At 42.5% G+C, this 20482-nt stretch overlaps 1 pseudogene; it reads right to left on the bottom strand.

The window, feature by feature from the left end:
• Positions 1-356: 356 nt before the first annotated feature.
• LOC128587508 (uridine phosphorylase 2-like) overlaps positions 357-20482 on the bottom strand; it is a 34792-nt pseudogene continuing 14666 nt past the window's right edge.

The raw sequence follows: 20482 nt of genomic DNA, 5'->3' as shown, positions 1-20482 counted from the left end.
GTGAAAAGCAAGGGCTCCTAGGCTCTGCTGAGGGTTGTTCTCTTCCTTCTAAGACCAATGCAAATGCTTTAAAGCAGGAGAATAACCCAATCAAGCTTCAAGAGTGGAGTCAAAGCCATCAGGGCTAACGCTACCACAGAGATCTGAAGAAGAGAAGATGGTGGCCTAGGTGAGGATGGGTGCAGAGAAGATGGAAGGGTACTGGGGACACTCTCCTGCGAATCAACTAATAGAACTTAGTGACTGATCAGATGTGGGAATGAAGGAGAATCCTCAGGGGGGAGTCCCAGGATTCTGGTACCATTTGTTGAGACAGGAAGTAGTAGTGAGAAAACACAGACACAAACATACACATATGGGGGTGTGCACACGAGCACAAGCACAGTCCCAGGAAGAGCTGAGAGGACGACCAACTGTTACTGCTCCATCCTCTCTCTCTCGTGGCCTCCCCTTCTCCTGGTAAAAGGGAAAATAAAGATTTTCCATGAGGACACAGATAAAAGTTGACACTGAAGGCTTATGTACTCTGAAGCTATTTCCACTTGGTCTAAAAAAATATGAAACAAAGTAAAAACTCTACCAGAAAATGACTGTGATGCTATTGTACCTCACTTTTAGCTCTGATTTTTCTTCATATTTGATAGGAAACCTTAAAAATTGCACTGCAGGTATCTCTATTGCCAGAGGAAGTTCACAGAATGATATACCTCTTAGGGAACTGTTTGTGATAATAAACACCTACTGAAAAGAGAAAACTGTTCACACACAGGAGCAGGCCGATTCAGACTGAGTCAGCCTCGGGTGTGTTGACTGCCAGCGAGGATCCTGTCCCAGGCCTCCATTCTGCCGTCTGCAACAATGGTTCCAGGGTCTATAATCTGTATCATGCTGAAATTTAACTTTATTTGAGCCACAACCATATAAATATATGTACACAACATTACATGCTATGCAAGTTTGTAAGGCATAACCCACCCATCCCTCACCCACTCTTTCCAACTCCTACATATGTCAAGTTGATAACCTCCAAGGCAGAATCAATGCAGAGAGAGGATGGTGCAGATGGCGTGTGCCCCACGCCTCCCAGAGGGGCAGACAGGTGGGGGTGCCGCAGGTCTGCATAGGACCTGCCTCAAAGTCACACAAAAAGACTAACTCTGACTAACAACTCTGAATGTCATTGTTACTAATTCTTCAGCCCATTTGGTTAACATTGAAATGAAGTAAAATTTCAGTGCCTTTAAAATACATTCCTTTAAAAGAGAAAGAAATTGCTAGAAGGCAATTTGGTCACTTGTGACTTCTGAAGAAAAATAAAGACCTTTCTTTGAATCACTGAAGGTTTTCATCTGAAAAATAACATGTAATCCAGGGTTGTTATATTCTGTGATAAAATCACAAATATAGGCATAGGTAGACCTCTAGACCTATTCTGTGGTGTGCTGAAATTGTGCAGTTTTTAAAAAGTATTCTCATATTTCCCTAAGGGCAACTTTCCCATATAGATCTACATTACACTGACACTTATGTCTGTAAATATTTTGAATGTACATAATCAATTTTTGACACTTGTCCAATACCTAGAACTGCCTGACAACTTTCTAACATGAATTTCTGGATTGGTTTCAGAAACAGAGTGGTAACTGGATCTACAAATGGCTGATCTGTTTTGATGTGAGCTTAATTAATGCTGCATATGAAACTCCAAATGTCACAATCCAGGAGTTTTAAAATTTTAATTATTAGACTGATTTAGTTATCTTACTCTAAAATGAAATTTGAATTTAATTTAATGTGATTATTAAATTCTTTTATAATAACTGTTTTTTTTTAATTGAGACTGTCTCACTCTGTCACTCCAGGTAGAGTGCCATGGCATCATAGCTCATAGCAAACTCTTGGGCTCAAGAGATCCTTTTGCCTCAGTTTTTCTATTTTTAGTAGAGACAGGATCTCACTCTTACTCATGCTGGTCTCAAACTCCTGAGCTCAAGTAATATGCCCCCCTTGGCCTCTCAGAGTAATAAATTTTCTTTTTTAAGAGGAAAGGATTTAATAAAATCTCTCCATTATGATTTTAACATGTGAATGAGAACTATATGTAAATACCACAAATGTTATGATGTTCACATTACAACTTGAGCTATAAACTTGCAGGGGAGGGTTGGGAGACCTTCTTATGACGTCTGGTCATGAAGTTCAAGCCGCTGTTTGATGAACTTGGAGATTAGGAGCTGAGGCCATTGCTGGTATTCTAACATAATGTCATGGGGCAAGTTGATCTGGTCACAGTCGAGTCTGTCAAGAAGTGTCACACAGACCATAGCAGCTGGAAGGGCAAAGAACACGATTGGTGAAAAGAATGGGTTTATTTTTTCCGTAGAAACACTAGCCAAACCCATAGCACAAATACTCTTGCTTTCCCTATAATACAGATGACCTGATGACCCTCTGCTCTTCTATGTGATTCATATTTCTGTGGAACCCCACCAATTGCTTCATTTAAATAAGTTACTTGAAATTATTATGAATGCTCTTCCTGCCCCTTTCCTCCATAATTAGCTAAATTAGAGCTCAGGAAAGCATTATATTCAAGGTTGAACAAGGAGAGATCTTCGCCATGTGAGATGCACAACCTCCAGCCTTCTTTCCTATTTCCAGTTCTTTGAGAAGGCTTTTCTTACATGAGGATATAACTGGAGAACTAGCCATTATTCCTCAGGGCAATGTTTGAAACTTTGCCTGCTACTGACTGCCCTTGCTAAAGAGTAAAGTAAATAGAGAAGAGATATGGAACGCTGACCTCAGGAAGCCAATAAAGGGGAGTACTGACCCTCATGAAATTCAAAGAGAAAAATATGAAACGAAATGCTTAAACATAAGTATCACCTCAGTATAAGAGCAACTGTATTAGCATTTAATTTCTAAAGAATCTGAATTCTAGGCAGCACCTGTGGCTCAAAGGAGTGGGGCACCGGCCCCATATGCCAGAGGTGGAGGGTTCAAACCCAACCCTGGCCAAAAACTGCAAAAAAAAAAATCTGAATAAATTCTTATGCTAGTTAACAAATCAGGAGAAAAACAATAAAAAATCCTTGTTTTAAAAAATGAAACTCCCATTTTGAAAAGTTACCATGAAAAGAATGTCCTTGGTGTCATCAGAAAGAGCCAAAGAGGAAAAACTGAGTTTCACATGAATTCTTTATTGTCAGTTTTGCACAAAATCTGTGATTTCAGGGAATGTGGTAATCTGCATTGAAATCAGTGCCAACTGCTCTGAATTATTAAGCATTTAATAATCTCCATCTCATGTGCATCATTTAAAAAAGGATTTCAGTGCATAGGGGGTAGCTGTGTCTATATTAACGAGCTTTGAGAGCACAGAGTTATGGTTGGGCTTGAGTATAATACTTATTTCTTTGACTTCTCTACTACTTCAGACTTCTTTGTAAGATCAAGATTTGGGAAGGAGAAGTGTACTGTAATTATAATAGCACATTCTATCTTTTTATTTTATTTTTAATTGACAAATGAAAATTGTATACATTTATGGAGTACATTGCAGTGTTTAAATATATGTATAGATTGTGAAATGATGAAATCAAGCTAACTAATATATCTATCATCTCATGCTTGTCATTTTTTGTGGTGAGAACAATTAAAATCTACTCTTTTAGAGATTTTAAAATATATCACTATAATCATATTTTTCATATACACTAGTCATTTTACACATATATTTTACACTATAGTATAGTAAAATATTTAACTATAGTCACCATGTTATACAATAGATCTCTAACCCTATTCCTCTGAAACTTTGTACCATCTGCCCATCCCCCCTCCCATCCCACCACCCTCTGATAACCACCATTCCACTCTCTAATTCTAGGAGTTTTACTTTTTTAGATTATAAATTCCAGTGAGATCATGCATTATTTGTCATCTGTGCCTGGCTTATTTCCCTTAGCAAAATGTCCTCTAGGTAGGTTCATCCCTGTTGTTTCAAATGATCAGATTTCCTTTTTAAAGGCAGAATATTATTCCTCTATGTATCTATACCACATTTTTTAAAAGCTCCATTATACGTTGATTCTATATCTTGGCTATTGTGAATAATGCTGCATTAACACGGGAGTGCAGATATTGTGTCAACACAACTGATTTCAGTTTCTTTGGATATATACAAGGTCTGACAATTAAGTCCATGAACTCATCCTAGAAAAAGGGCTACACACCTCACTGCTGAATTTCACTATGGTCACCAGACGGCCAAGGGGAGGACTTTGAAGTGACTGCAGTGATATTCAGCAATAGGTATGCAGCACTTTTTCTAGCGTGAGTTCATGAACTTAATTGTCAGGCCGCATACTCAGAGACAGGATTGCTAAATCACGTGTACTTCTTTTTTTTTTTTAATCACGTGTACTTCTATCTTCAGTTTTTTGAGTAACCTCCCTACTGTTTTCCATAGTGGATGTACTAATTTACTTTCCTACCGACAGCATGTAAAGATTCCTTTTCTCCACATCCTCAACACCACTTGTTATCTTTCGTCTTTTTTGGTAATAGCCACGTTCACAGGTGTGAAGTGATGTCTCCTCTTGGATTAGTCTGCCTTTCCCTGATGATTAGTGATATCAAGTATATTTTCACATATCTGTTGGCCCTCTGTGTGTCTTCTTTTGGAATATGCTTATTCAGGCCCATTTTTTTAATTGTTTTTTTTTTTCTTAAATTAAAAAAATTTAAATTTAAATTTAAATTAAATTCCTTATGTATTTTAGTTACTAACCTTGTATTAGATGTATGGTTCTCCAATATAGTCTCTATGTATTTCTCCAAATATTTCTGCAATCTGCAAATATTTTTTGTTTGGTTATTTATTGTTACACACTGAGCGTTTATGATATCATTTAATGCCGACAGCTGTGCCAGGTGCAAGGGATTATTTTTTGTCCCTTCTGACAGATGATGAAATGAGGGTGTAGAGAGGTCAACCAAGGGACCGAGTGTGACGCAGCCAGTAGACAGCCAATCAAGCCCCAGCTTCCGAAACGACTGAGGTGAGTTCTCTACCCTCTAGCCACTCCTCCCCTGAGCTGGCACACAGTGAGCCGTGAGGCAAACCTGTCCTGACCCATCGGTCAAACCGGCCCCCTTGTTCAGTGACGTGAAAAGCAGTGAAAATATTCAACGTGAGCTGAGTCAAATATTTCTTCACCTAAGACCCTATTTATTCAAAACTCACTTGGCTGTAGAGCAACTTGGCTGAGCAGGTAAACAAGAAAATGGAAGAGCCAGGAACTTCCCCCAGCTTTTCAAGTTAATGATCGGCATGTCTGTGAAGCCTGACATGGGCTGGCAGTAGGAAGAAAAAGTTGAAAGTTCTCTAATCCTTCACTTGGCAGAAGGATAAAAGGAAATCAGTGCTCTGTACTTTTCACGGAGCGGGAGCAGACTTTACTAAACGCGTTCTCTGGATATCAAGGAGAATGCCAAAGATGGAATGCCAGGTTGTAGCCATTTCACTGGTGTTTTCTTGACCCTGGAGAGTCTACTAACAAGCAGCATAGAATAATCTTGCCACCTAAAATTACTATTTCCATGAGCAATTAGAAGGGACTAATTACCCATAACAATTTGCTGAAATTAAGCCTGACAGCTTTGCTGCCATAATCCTCACATTAGGCAGGGAGGGTGACTCCTGGGGAGAAAGGGACATTTAGTGACCTGGCCGTCACCAAGGAGGTTGTCAGCTAACTGACCTGAGGCTGGAACGTGGTGGGGACACACAGATCTGAACACAGTGCTTAATGTCCCTTGAGCTGCATGAGTGAGTCTCAACCATTTGGGATCATTTACGGCCCCTTTGAGAATCTGTTGGAAGTCATAATAGGTACCTTTTTTGTGTGTGTGTGGTTTTTGGCCGGGGCTGGGTTTGAACCCGCCACCTCCAGCATATGGGACCAGCGCCCTACTCCTTGAGCCACAGGCACCGCCCAATAGGTACCTTTTTGTACACAAAATATTCATGCATGATGTCAGGGGGAGGGGCCCACCAAACTCACTGAGTAATCCTTAGGAATCCATGGACCCCTATGCAGCACCACTTTAGCCCCACCTCTGATTCCAGAGCAACTTTTCCCATGAAAAGCGCTCAAAAGACAGCAGGGCCGCACAAATGCCCAAGGGCACAGCAGAAGCCAAACAGGGCCGGCCTGGGGAAAATGGCAAAGCTGCAAAGGTGAGCTGCAGAGTGACCGGCCTGGCCTTTCTCTCTGCTCCTCTTCCACCTTCTCCTGCTCTTCTTCTGCCCTCCAGTGCCCCTCACGTGTTCGAGTTTATTAAGCAAATGCTACCTCTATGCCCTATATTCCTGGACTATCAAGCCTGGGAATTGTTTTTAATCAACGACTCAGAGCCTTTGCACTTCCCATATCTTTGCTGAGACCTTTATCTCAGGTTGCTGACTCCTTATTAAAAACCAAGTATGGAAAAATCTATATTCAAAGGGGCTGGTCAAGGCTAAGGGACATATAAACTATTTGTTCTTCTAGATTGTTTTTTCTCAAAATGTGCTCCACTGGCCACCTGCATCAGAATCAGAGATGGTTAAAATTCGGATTCTTAGGCTCTACCCTTGACATACGAAGTCAGAATTGGGGGTGGGAGTTGGGAGAGGGCAGTCAACCTGGATTTTTAAAAATCCTCCCAGTTCAGTTGTTTGTACGTTAATATTTGAAAACTATTGCTTTGAAGACTTTACACTGTAACTCTGAATCAAGTCAAGTTAGCACAGTGGTGTACACCCATAGACCCTACTTCTTTAGGTGCCCACGGAAATGCTGAATTAGACAGAACCAATTCATTGTAACTAGAAAGAATTGTCCCACACCTTTTATGAAAGTGTTATTAAAGACACCGTCCATTATAGTGCAGCAATAATTTCACTGAAGTTTAACATTTGGATAAAGTTTTTGTGACAAATCTCAAACCTCCTATTATTGGGTAATGAGGGCTGCAGCTCAGCCTCCAGGACACCTGAGTATTTAGGGGTCCTGTTGTTGCTCCTTATAGCCCTATTTACCCCCTTGAATAAATGCCCCTTATTCTTTCTACCTTTGTTTAAATGCCATTATTATGCATTCCTCTTTCATTGAAAGCTGCCCAAAGGCTTTTTCAAATAGAGGAGAGTACAAGTCATCTGTGCGTGGATAAATACCGTTACTTTTTTCCACCTTAGGGAATAGTGGAGACCATGGCGGGCAGGAGATCTCAGAGCTAGTCTCTGTCTGCTTCTGTCTGCATTTCCTCAGGCAGGTTAATTACACTCTCTAGACTTCATTTCATTCTCTGAGAAGGGAGCAGGTTAGATCTCGAGGCATCTCCCAAGTCCACATCCTCAGCTCATGTGCCTCACATCAACTTGTCATTTCCCGGACCCGGTGTGTCTCTGGGAGGTCTGTCTGCACCCTCAGAGACTTGAGCTGCTGGTGGCTACCACCCCCGAGTCAGAGAGACACAGGGTGGGCAGAGTAGAGCCTGAGTGCTGGGGTCCTAGTGAGGCAAAGGAGGGTCACAGGTGATGCCAGCCACACAAAAGGACCTGAAATGATTCTCTGATCTGTGTGTTAGCAATGGGGAGGGAAGAGTGGGATAGTGGGCAGGAGAGTAGAATTAACATGCAGCAACCAAAACTACAGACATTGACCTTGATTAAAAATATGCAAAAGCTTACAAAGCAAAAGGAAACAAATTATGTTTTGGTCTTGCCTTTGTAAAAATAGTAAGTGAATTAATATGCTAACCATTTATATCCAATCTTCCAGATACAATGACTGATTTTCTTGGAAAAATAATGGTTACACATTCTACTCAATGAGTATCTGCTCAATGTTTTAGTTGAGTCCAACACTAACCCAGTTGGCATATGCTCAGCCCGTAGGGTTTGCTTGCTGAGCTCATGGAGCTACCTGCTCACAACATTTAAAATAGAAAACCTCTCACCTAATAGCACAGTGTAAGGGTCTATGGTACACCTCTTGGGTGAAGGGCTCAACTACAGCTTGGACTTTACCTAACAAGTGCAAACAATGTAAACTAATTATCTGTACCCTCGTGTTAATCTGAAATAAAAAATAAATCAATAGCGTGTCAGCAGGGCATGGTGGTTCCTATCTGTGACCCCAGCACTTTGGGAGGCTGAGGCAGGAGCATTGCTTGAGGCCAGGAGTTGGAGACCAGCCTGGGCAATAACTCCAGACTCTGTCTCTACAAAAAATTGTAAAAGTACACCCAATAGCCCAGCATGCTGGCATGTGTCTGTAGTCTCATCTACTTGGGAAGCTGAGACAGAAGGATCCTTTGAACCTAGGAGTTCAAGGCTGCAGTGAGCTATGATTGCTCCACTGCACTCCAGCCTAGGTGACGGAGTGAGCACTTGTCTAAAAATAAATGAATAAAATTAGAAAAAATAAAATAAAATAGAAAATCCTGCATTGATTCTTACCCATGTGCACGTTTTGGTTCTCCCATGCAGAGACTACCAACCTTACATCTCCATGAGAAGGCTGCTGGCAAGAAGCAGCACAGCCTGAAAAGGGGCCTGAGTCAGACAGAGCTGGGTCCAGATTCCTGCTCAGCTACTATGAGAAGTGGGAAATGTATCTAAATCTCTGAGCTACCATTTGGTTTTCTCTTGTGTGTGTGAAAGGAACCACAACTGGTTGCCTTGTAGCTTTGCATAAAATCCTGATTTATCTCCATTTTAGGGTTAAGAAATACTCCAGCCCCAAACTGAATATAACCTTTAATCCTTGTTGTAATACCTTTCTGACTTTATCAGTAATTACCGTGCAGTTCCCACAGTTCAACATCCCTTGTGGCTGGGAAGCACAAAAGAACATAAAATGGAATTAAAGTCAAGATTCTGCTCCCTCTTACTGAACTGCACTAAAGTAATATAAAGACTGAATATTTCCCTGAAGTTACCAGTATCTGTCTAAGGAAATAACCCTGAATTCCTCCTTTACTCTAAAGAAAAGCCACTGTGAGGGCTGCAAACAATGAAAGACAAGAGAAGGGGATTTAAGCAGAACCTAATCTTACTTAGACAAATATTAGGCTTCATATCCTGCCACGCACATGTGTCAAAAGGCAGCACCATCTTTAAAACACGAATACAAATTGAACATACTTATCGCAAGTTCACAGTGCAAAAGGATTATCATCTTTAATCTGAATGTTAGGGGTTTAATTAAAGTAGGTTTTGCCTTGAGAGAGGGACAGATATGGGCAACTTATGAAATGATAAATGAATGCATTTTTTTTTTCAGCATCACAGAGTGCTTCCATTGTACAGGTTTATGTGATTCTAAAGATTCAGCTTTTTGATGTGAAATAATGTGGTGAGTTCCACTATTTCTCTGCGACTGAATCTTTGTTAAAGCAATGTTAGGTTCCCAATACTCTCTTCCAGAATGATGGGATCAGCATAGCAACAGTGATTTACGGGTTGGTGGCTTTATTCTGGGCAGTTTATCCACCTATCACATATCAAGAGACCAAGGGGTTGCAAACACAGCAGAAGAATTATTTGTACAGACCTGACAGCACAGGGAGACTTGACATTAAGGCTCTGCCTCCTTCTGTTGGGACAGTTAGGAGGCACTCTTACGTCTCTTAGGCAATACTGAGCCACTAATGAGCTGGGGAGTGAAGGATCCAGCTTGCTATGGACGTTTGCCATGGCCAGAAAGAATCTGTTGGTAGTAGCCATTCTGTTCATTCAATCTCTCATTCTTCATTCACTCAGCAGATATTCACTGAAAGCCCATATGAAAGACATTGCTATATCCAATGGATTTAGTAATGGCAAATAAGGTCCCCATTTTTATGATACTTATAATCTAATGGGATGAAATAATAATGCCTTCATGCATTAATAGGCACAAAATAGCTGGGTGCAGTGGCCGTGCCTGTAATCCTAGCACTTTGGGAGGCCAAGGTGGGTGGATTACCTGAGCTCAGGAGGTTGAGACCAGTCTGAGCAAGAGCAAGACCCCCATCTCTAAAAATAGCCAGGTGTTGGGGCAGGCGCCTGTAAGTCCCAGCTACTCAGGAGACTGAGACGAGAAGATCACATTAGCCCAGGAGTTTGAAGTTGCTGTGAGCTATCATGCCACAGCACTCTACCAAGGGCAACAAAGTGAGACTATGTCTCAAAAAATGTACAAAATAGTATATAAGTTAGTCAAAATATAGTCAACAGTGGTAATGTGATGCAGACGAGTGCAGTAGGATGGCACAGTTTTGAACGAGTGAGTTTGCAAGCCTTCTCTGCAGAGGTGACATTTATGATGAGATTTGATACTAATTGCAAAGACAGTGAGTAGTGGGAATTCACGTGGACCCAAGACCCGTTTGTGCCAGTAGACCCAGAAAGATCTGTTTCTGCAGTGGTCCAAACTCAATAAGTGATTCTTCTGAGCTAGGACAATGAGTCTCTAGAACACCTTTGTTTATATAAAAAGTTGTTATTTATATTTAATACAATGAAGCCATCGGCCATCCCCTTAGTAGGAGTTCGGATTGGTTATCCAATCATCTGCTAGTATGGAAGGCACAGAAAAGATCTCAGAAGGCTGCCTGGAGAGTCAGGCAGGATGGGTTGTGTGTTACTAATAGTGACAGGGGGTGGGGGATAGGCCTGTGGGGTCCCAGCTCTTGCTGCCAGGTGAAATCTCTTTTCCATGTTGTTTATCACTACTCCATCCTCTCTAACTTCCTCTGCTTCAACAGCTGCTTTGAATGCACTCTCAGCCCTTCCCCCAAAGCAAGCTTTTCTGGCTCACACAGAGTAGGTTATAAACATGGCTTAAAATCAAAAGGTGGCAGGTGCCAGCTTCCAAGCTTCAGTCCTGTAGGGGTAGGACATTATGAAGTGGTAATGAAAGAAGGGAACGTGATAGCATCCCATGCCTGAGGGCTTTGTCTATGTACTTGGTGGCTAGGGATCTACCTTTTAAAACAGTGGTCTCTGGGGGAGATAAAGAACCCCTGTCACCAGGAATATATCCGGATAGAAACACTTCCAAGAATTACAGAATCAGAGTTACAGAAGCCTCCTTTCGTGTGACTATTGAAGCCTAGGAGGGATCTACTTGATGAAAAGGCTGCAGCAGTGGTCTGGAAGAGAGCTATTTGCAGGTTGAAATCAGCTACCAGCAGGTTCCCGGCAGCAGAAAGAAGAAAATGCAGCAGGCGGCGGGAACTACAGAAAGGTAGAGAGGAAAGCGTCCAGGAGGGACACCTGCAGGTGGCAGAGAGAGCAAGCTCACAAAAATCTGTAGCAAAGACAAAAAAGCTCATAGCAGAATAATGTCTCAAAGGTTTCTGTAACATCCTAAAGAGAGAAAGACTGGGGCTGAGGGCCCATGAGCCTAGAACTCTCCCTGGCTGCCAATGGTGCCTCTTAAGAAAGAACTGATGGTCATCACCAGGGCAGGGTGCCCGTCACTTAGCATTTTATGGTTAACTAAATTGATCGCCAAATTCTGGTTCATATTTACATATTAGGTGGAGACAGGACTCAGGTGATCACTTGTTATATAATAAAGAAATGTGAGGAGGTATTTCCTGGAGCAGAAATATCTGCGTCCACGTGTCCCTGCAGGCTGTGTGCTGACCTGGCTGCTGCTCAGGCAAGGTCAAGCTTGCCCACTCTCATTAATGTAGAGAGAGAGAAGCAGCTGCTATTGTTTCCGTGGAAGGGAGTAGAATGATGACCTTGTAAAGAATGCCAAGGTGCATTTGCTCTTCATCGTTCATATTGTACGAGGATTCACATGGATGTGGATTCTGACAGACGCGAGTCGTCAAGAATAGCAGTTCTACAATTTATCGCTTTTTATGAACTATAACTTTTTTCTACAATGTTTTCTTCAAATGTTGCCACATACTTTTGTTGATAATGTGTAGATTAAAATTGATGGACCATAAAGACAAACATTGGAATTAAAACTCCACTGTGATAAAATAAAGCTTTATCGTCCTGTAATTCTTCACTACCGCTTAGTTTTCTCCTCCGGGTGCCAGGACACTGGGGCCCTGCCACCTTCACTGGCCACTCTTCTTGCTCCCTCCCAGCTCCCTTCACTTCCCACATTTCACTGTGGCGTCCCCCCATCTGGGTCTACCCTCTTTCTTTGTCATCTCACCCACTGCTTGATTTTAAACACCAGCTATATCTAAACATTTATCATTTTACTTCTCTCATTCAAACATCTCACCTAAACTCCAGATTCCTAAATTTACCTGCTTTCTTAGCCTCCGTTTGGATGCCTACTCTCCCAAATTTTGGCTTAAATTTTCTCTATCCCAGTTATGATAACCTTATCCTGTCAGCTGTGTTTAGGCCATAAACCTGGGAGTCATATTTAACCACTGCCTTTCTCCCCAAATTCACAGAAATTCTCAACAATGGTCAGGCTTTGTCTACAGAGTGTGCCCAGAGTGTGACTACTTATCACCATCTGCACTGCTACTCCTGTGTGTCATCTCTAGCTGCTGCATCCTTCACTAGGGCCTCGCCACTTCTGCCCTGGACACCACTAGGCTCCTCCCAACTCAGAAGCCTCCCTGATTCTCTTAAAATGCAGGCAGATCCAGTCCTCTCTAGCCCAAGGCCTCCAGTAGCTTCCTCCGGGTGCCAGGACTTTTCATCAAGTGCATGACCTGTGAAAGTCACAGGTCTCACAGTGACCCCACAGTCTGCACATCTTCTCCTACCATTGTCCACCCTGCTGTCACCCTCTCCAGCGGCACCAGCACACTGCATGCTCTTGCTGTGTGGCCTCAGGTTTGCATTTGTCAGAATGCTCTTCCCCCCACATTCCTCGTGGCACTTCCTCATTCCAACCTTCCCTGACCGTGCTAATTAAAATTATGGCTGATGGACCATTTAGGAATATTTTGGTTCCATCCTGTCTCAATAAATTTAATTGTAAATAGAAAATAACAGCCACTACCAGAATAAAGAAAACTGAGCTTGCTGCTAAGTCCTGGCCACATCAGCAACTAGGTGGTATCCTTGGGCAACTTGCCTTTGACCCTCGAGACTAGGTTTCCTCATTGGCATAATGGGAATAATGTCCTGTCAACTCACAAAAGATAACGCATATTATAAACAATTATAAAGCATGCATTCAACTCAAAGTAATACAGAGCTGAACTTGTACTTCTGAGGAGTGAAAACGCCTTCATGAAAGAGAATTTGACCCTGCACACTCCGGACAAACTTACCTTTCAGACCACAAAGTCCACACATGGCTGCAAACACTGTCGACTCCATTTCAATATTCCTGACGCCAGCTCTATATGCTCTCTTCAAGTAATCTAACTTTTTTTCTCTGGAAAGGAGCACAATGCTCCATCTAAACGACCTTGGCCTGAAGGAGAATGGAAAACGTTTAGTGAGTTGATATCCTACCACAGGAGCAGTGGCATTACAAGGAGGCCTGGGTCAGCTGAAATGCCAACACTAGGCTGTCTCTAAGTCTTGAGCTGCTCCCGGGATAGGAGAAACGGTCCCGTCTGAATCTTTCTGTCAGAGGCTGCGGAGCAAGGCTAAGGGGTGTCCCTGGCTGAGTGCTCCAGCTCGGGGGCCATTAGCCAACTGAGAGGCCGCAGCAGCCAGCACTGTGCCCAGGAACCTCATGACCTGGTGGTCGCTGAGAGAACTGCCCTTTGAGGAGAATCTCAGGTTGCTCCAGTGACTCAGGGTGGCCCAGGGACAGGTGCAGGGAGGAACAGGAGAGGCTTCCAGGCTCAGTGATGCTCCTGAACCACTTGAGGATCGGATGGTGGTTTGGTCACTGCAGCTCTCCACATGACTGTGGTGACAGTGGCAGCCACACACAGACAGCAGGGTGGTGTCCACCTCCCCCCTTGCCTTTCCTCGGGCTGCGGGCCACCCTTAGTGATCACGTCTCCTTTCCTGGCTGCCCCCGGTTCATTTATCACTAAACTTCACTTGTATCGACAAGTGGGGACAGAAGGATGGAAGAAAACCCTAACCCCATTACTTCCCCCGGACTCTGTGTGCACCCAGAAACCGACCTCTTCCCCCGCCGGCCACTCCTGAGAGGGCCGGGGTTGGAGCCGGTGAGCTGGTAACACCCTGTCACTCTTCACTGTTCACACAAGGCTCTTGGGGGCTCTCTCCTGTCTTTTTCTCCTTTTCCTTCATTTCCTTCACACTACTCCCACCCTGGCAGTCTATTTCCCCTTGATCCTTAGAGCTGCCTGCCGATACTGCTAACAGTGTAAATTGAAGCTGCTTTGAACGCAGATGTCCCGGAAGCCAAGCAGGTCACGTCAAGGGGAGGCTGCCTGGTCTGACAGGAGCAGACCCACGGTAGCTTCAGCAAATGGAGACCTCATTATTTCAAAAAGTCAGAAATCTGGATTTTCATATGAAATATCCAGAAATTATAAATGTGGGCAAAATAATTTGCATTTGAAAAAGTACTGTGCAGGCCAAAGAAAACGCTAACTCCAACAGGCTGCCATTTGCAAGCTCCGCTTGAGCACAGGGTGGGCGACTCTCTAGGTGAAGGGCCTGGGGGCCGGCCTGGGATTGAGGGGCTCAACCCTGTCAGAGCCAATACCCCTCCTACTTTATAACAAATATATAGTGAAACCATGTTTACTATCCTGAACAATAATTTACAGATGATGTAACCTACCTCTGTACATAATTTTTAAAAATTCAATAGTATAAATTAAGTTTTATCCAAAGGGAAAATAAAATTTATAATGAAATAATATAGATTTTGAGATGAACAAAATTACACTGCAAGATTTCCAGAAGGCTCCTCAAGGCATGATACCAACCCTGTGCAGATTTCTTCTTCTGGAAGGAGCAGGGTCTGTTCTTGAAGATTTGTATAAGAGCTCCTACTTAAAAGTCACCTTCAATTTGTCTCTGAACTGTTTGGGGACCCTTTACTCAGGGCTGAGAGATAAATGCGCCACTCTGAAACTATCTCGTCCCTGTGGGATCTGTTTCCCCAAACATTTCTTATTTCCTAGTTCCCATTGTTTCCTGGGGATCAAGTCCCTTGTCAGGTCCAGGTGAGTGGTGGAAACAGAATCAGCATATTTCCCTTAGAGGCATAAACAGAGATAAAATTCCACAAATATCACTAATTGCATTTTAGCATTCAATTTGTTCCTGGAGGTTAAACCTACTTTCAGTATAAATTCATTCTGGGTGTCTTTCCGCTGCTTATTATGTCCTTATGTTCTTATGATTTAGTAAGTTAAAAAGGCTATTTCAGTTCCTTTTTAAATCCACAATTATTAGTTTTCTAAAGTGGAGTTTTTAATATAAATTATGGGCTTGAATAACAAAGAGTTGCTGGCAATTTTCTGTTGCCTTCAGAGTTTATAAATTATTCTCACCTTCATAAAAATCATAGGTACACATTGTATGTCCAATGAGGGTTGGGAAGTTGGAGATTTCTTTGCTACAGTTGAATAGTTCTTCAGCCAGATCCTTGTCAAGTTCAGTACTACAGGTGACAATGTTATCCAAGATCACCTGTTCAAACCAGGGCTTGAAGAAGGAGTCTACAGCTGTATCTGTTATTACTACAGTCCCAGGCACAATCCCTGCAATGTGGGAATAAATAAGCAATTATAGAAGAATACGATTTAGAGTTTACTTTTGATACATAGTGTGCAATCTATTCTGACAACATTAATTAACCCTGGCTGCTAATGATTCCCCCTATCTTCAACTTTAAAATTATTTTCTTTCCCAAATACCATTAAGTAACATTCAGAACAGGCATTTACATTTGTTGTCTTTCCAGATTCACATTTACAATGTGATGGGGTTTAAATTTCAAGACAAACATGATTCTTGGGCATGCAAATTAGTATCAGCCTTCAGGCTCAAATTTGAATAAATTAGGTCAGGAATAAACTAAATGAGACTGCCAGCAAGTAGCTTTCATGAAGTGATGTGACTTCTTAATATTTAATCTTCTCCACAACTCCTTGATTACTATAATTTCTTTGCATCTCTATCCTCTTTTTCTTCTGATTCCTGTCACATTTGTTCCCTCCCCTCCCTGACTCCATGCAAATTAGGCCTCTTGGCTGACCCTCCATTGCTATGAAGTTTGGCTTCTCAAGGGAGTCGGGCTTACTCAAGAAACCATTTTCTGCCAGCTGTCATCCTCCCTGCCTGGGATGCCCTCTCATCCTCCCCCACACCTTTTCATCAGATTAACACCAACTCATTCTTCAAGTGTCAGCATAAGTCACCTCCTGCAGAAGGTCCAAATCCATGGAGGGAAACAAACAAGTCCAAAAGTGAAAAGGCAACACAGATAGGTTACATTAAATTTCCCCAGGCCCAGCTCTGACCCAGCTTTTAACTCAGTCTGCTTTCTATGTGGAGGATGAATAAGAAGATACGAGAAGATAGGGCCCTACACTTTCTCTGTCCTAACATTTGTCACATCTTTTAAAATTACCACATTTGTTTACCTATCATTCTGACAGAACATAAGCTCCATAAAGGCAAGAACAACGTCTGTCTGCTGCCGTCCCCTAGTGTAGTGCTGCACCTGCCACGTTCATTACAGGTACGCAATAAAAATTTGGGGAATAAGTGAATGATTCTATAGAGATGCCATGGAACATAGGTCTGTAAACTATAGTCCATAAGCCAAATCCCATTTGCCTTTGTAAATAAAGTTTTATTGGAACACAGCCACCCACACATCCATTTACATACTGTTAATAGCTGTGTCCAAGCTACAGGGGCAGAGTTGAGAAGTTGCAATGGAAAACACAAGATCTGCAAAGCCTAAAATATTTTCTATCTGGCCCTTTATAGAAAAGATTTGCCAATCTCTTTTATAGAGCTAAGTTTATCCTTCTGGGTGGTATAAATTTTGATACTGATCAGAGTAGAATTAATTACAAAACACTGTAGAAGATCCAGCTAGCAATCCAAAGTGGCTTCTGATGATAGAGCTTTAATGGGTCAAAATACTTTTTAAATAAGCCAAATAAGGTATGCATCAAAAATGATGTTATTCACATACTATCCTAATATTTAGATCTGTTAGAGCACTGATGTCATGGTTCAAGACTCTCAAAGACCAACATAACTATTTATCGGAGTACTTTATCACTGTCAAAGTGCGCTGGCTCATGTAAGAAGTGATAATGTTAGCAAAGTAATTAAGTTCTACATCTTTCATCTCAAATGCAATGCTGCTTAAAACAACACAAACATGGGCGGCGCCTGTGGCTCAAGGAGTAGGGCACCGGTCCCATATGCCGGAGGTGGCGTGTTCAAACCCAGCCCCGGCCAAAAATCACAAAAAAAAAAAAAAAAAAACAACACAAACATGTACATGTTATGGATAAGCTAAGAGTTCTTAAAGAGAACAAAACTTCAAGATGAAAGTGTCCACACCAGTGCAGTGGTCTCATTTACCACCATTCATATAGGCTTTCATTGTGATATTGGTGGTAGCCATGCGCTGCACCATCATGTTGCCATGAAACCATCAGACCATGACCATGAGCTGATGGTCAGCAGAGTGCCTTGCCCATGCTGGACACTTACCAATGTCAAGAGGCAACCTCATCAGCCAGATGCACAAAGCATAGATGTGGTCTATGGAGCTAGATCCTTGTATTCCACAATCCAAGGATCATGAGCAACCTTAAAAAACAATGTTATCTAATTCATCCCCATATGCATTGGTCCCTGCTATTGTTTATTTGAATGTTGTATAAACTACAGTGTACACGATGCCTTATCTAACACTAATTGCTTCTGTCTCTGGATAAATGTCCTTCTTTGTCCCATGTGTGAAGACCTTGGTTGGACTTCATTCCTGCTCCATAACTGCAGAAAGGCTTTTTGAACGTGTCTGTTCTAGGGGCGCTGCTTGGCTCAGCCATCTGTGGATCTGTGATACTGAACAGCCTACTTCTTTAGTTTTTCAGGATTTCTGAGGTCCCTTCTTGCTCCAAAAATGTGTAATTCTAAGATCATTTCTCTTAAAATATCAGCCCTTTATATAATGTCCATTCAGTTCACACTGTCAACCAAATTTTCCATTTACAATGCCCAATCTGTATTTGCATTTGATATGGTAAAATCGTACCCTAACAAGATCTGCTCCTTAAGAAAAGACTGAAGAAGGAGAGTTTTCCTAAAAACGTCACTTCAGCACATTCTGAAAGCAAAAACAAGGCCTCTTTACAGCTGCCTGTCCAGCCAAGGAAGAAGGGAGGTGAGGAGGCTCTGGGAAAATCTTGGGAAGTATCCCTTAACCTTCCCTAAAAGGCTAGCCTGGTCTCTTTCTGATGTACTGATACGAGACAGCCAAGAAAAGGGTGTAGTAACTGATGTGAGTTAAAAGCAATGTTTTTCTAAGACCTATGCAGTCTGCTTACACAGCTGATAAAACTGGCAAATCTTCATGATTTTTTTTTTTACTTGAACACACATTTCTGTCACTAACAGAATTCCTAAGTATTAAAATTTACCCTTACCCTCAAAACATATTTCCTTGCAATTCTTCTACTTTTCCTCTTTTAAACACCTAAGACCATCTGGCAGTAGGCAGTGGGGTTTCTCCCTCTAGGTTTCCATGAAGAAAAAAATAAGAAAAATGTAATATGAATAGATTTCCTCAAGACTAGCCTCTGGGTTTCTTTTTAGGCCAACTGGGTTTCTGCTGAGCTCTGAGCATGCTGTTGTATTTTGGCAGCTACCTGAACACAAGGAAGTTATCAAGTCATCTCACCTATTCCCCACCAAAGGTGCCGATTCTGATAATAGTGACATCACAGCATTGTCCGTGGTGGAGTAATTTGATGAGTTCGTGAAGCATAATAGAAATGGAGGGGATGCCCATACCGTGCTGTTGGGAAAGAGAGAGTCAACATCCATCTTGCAAACTGATACATGAATGGGACATATTTTCTGCCTTCATTACAAGTTAACAGCCCTCAGATAAATTTACAGAGTTATTAAGACTTCGCCAATGCTGGGAAAGACGTACGTCATCCCCAACTGAGGCCGTCGTGACAGGCTGATGGATGTGTCCATCTGTGCACATCAGCGGGAGGCATCTCCCCACCAGTATGGTTGACTTCACCCTCAGGGTCCTGAGCAGAAGACGCGGACAGAGTGGCGCAGGCCTGTTAGGGCAGTGCCGTCCTTTACCTACGCGTCAGGCTCTTTACAATGAACCTTTGTAAAAGGGCTTTTTGCAAGGTTGACTTGATTTCAGGAAATGTAATTTTGGCTGCCATGTCACCAGTCCTTTCCCACTGTACTTAATTTTGTTTGCTGATAATTCTGTGAGCACTCAGAAAGATGCCAGGGTAGAAATATGGGTGAAATTCTCCTGACAATTAGAAGCCCATCGACCTTAAGCCTGGCTTTCTGCAGCATTTAGAACTGTACAGTCAGTCTCATCAGATGGGGGGTCAAAACAGGCTGGAGAGTTTAGTGACTTGGTTATGCTGCTCTCAGAATTCTCCAGAAAGGTCCTCCAGACTAGTTTGTAGAAAGTGAGACTAAATTCAAAATCAGTGGCGACTTTGTTCCTGATGTAACAGCAGAGACCATTAAGTGTCCCTCAATGGGCTCTACTCTTGGACACAAAGACTCTGGAACACCGCTGGAGCTGTGACCATATTTTCACCTTCACTTGCTGCTTCTCACCATCAATATTAATCTACGGAAACGTTGAACCTCTGGCTTCCCCATTGACTATGCCCTGGCTACTAAGTGCTTTGTAAGCCTCCTGGGGCCAGGATCAAACCTATGTTGATTTGTATGTTCAAGATTTACAGGGTTGAGGTTTAAGTATCATTTTCCTCAAGCACAAATTAAGAGGATGAGTTACTATTTAATCTATTAGATTCCTTAAAAGTCAGATATATGATAAGTTTATGATTATCACTTCGTATGAGATATGGTGATAAAATGACAAATGGACTTGTGCTCTCACCCTTTCTCTCTTTCTCTCACATGCACACACACACACACACACATATACACACGCACGCGCACACACACACATCTCTCAGCAACTACTGGAGGGGGAGAATTTTCGCAGAAAGGGTCCCAACTGGGGCGGCGCCTGTGGCTCAGTGAGCAGGGCGCCGGCCCCATATACCGAGGGTGGCGGGTTCAAACCCGGCCCCGGCCAAACTGCAACAAAAAAATAGCCGGGCATTGTGGCGGGTGCCTGTAGTTCCAGCTACTCAGGAGGCTGAGGCAGGAGAATCGCCTAAGCCCAGGAGTTGGAGGTTGCTGTGAGCTGTGTGACGCCATGGCACTCTACCGAGGGCAATAAAGTGAAACTCTGTCTCTACAAAAAAAAAAAAAAAAAAAAGAAAGGGTCCCAACTGGGAATCCCACACCTCC

The sequence above is a fragment of the Nycticebus coucang genome, chromosome 6 (genome assembly GCF_027406575.1).
Source record: "Nycticebus coucang isolate mNycCou1 chromosome 6, mNycCou1.pri, whole genome shotgun sequence".
In the NCBI taxonomy this organism is placed as follows: domain Eukaryota; kingdom Metazoa; phylum Chordata; class Mammalia; order Primates; family Lorisidae; genus Nycticebus; species Nycticebus coucang.
This window is presented reverse-complemented; position numbering and strand designations above follow the sequence as displayed.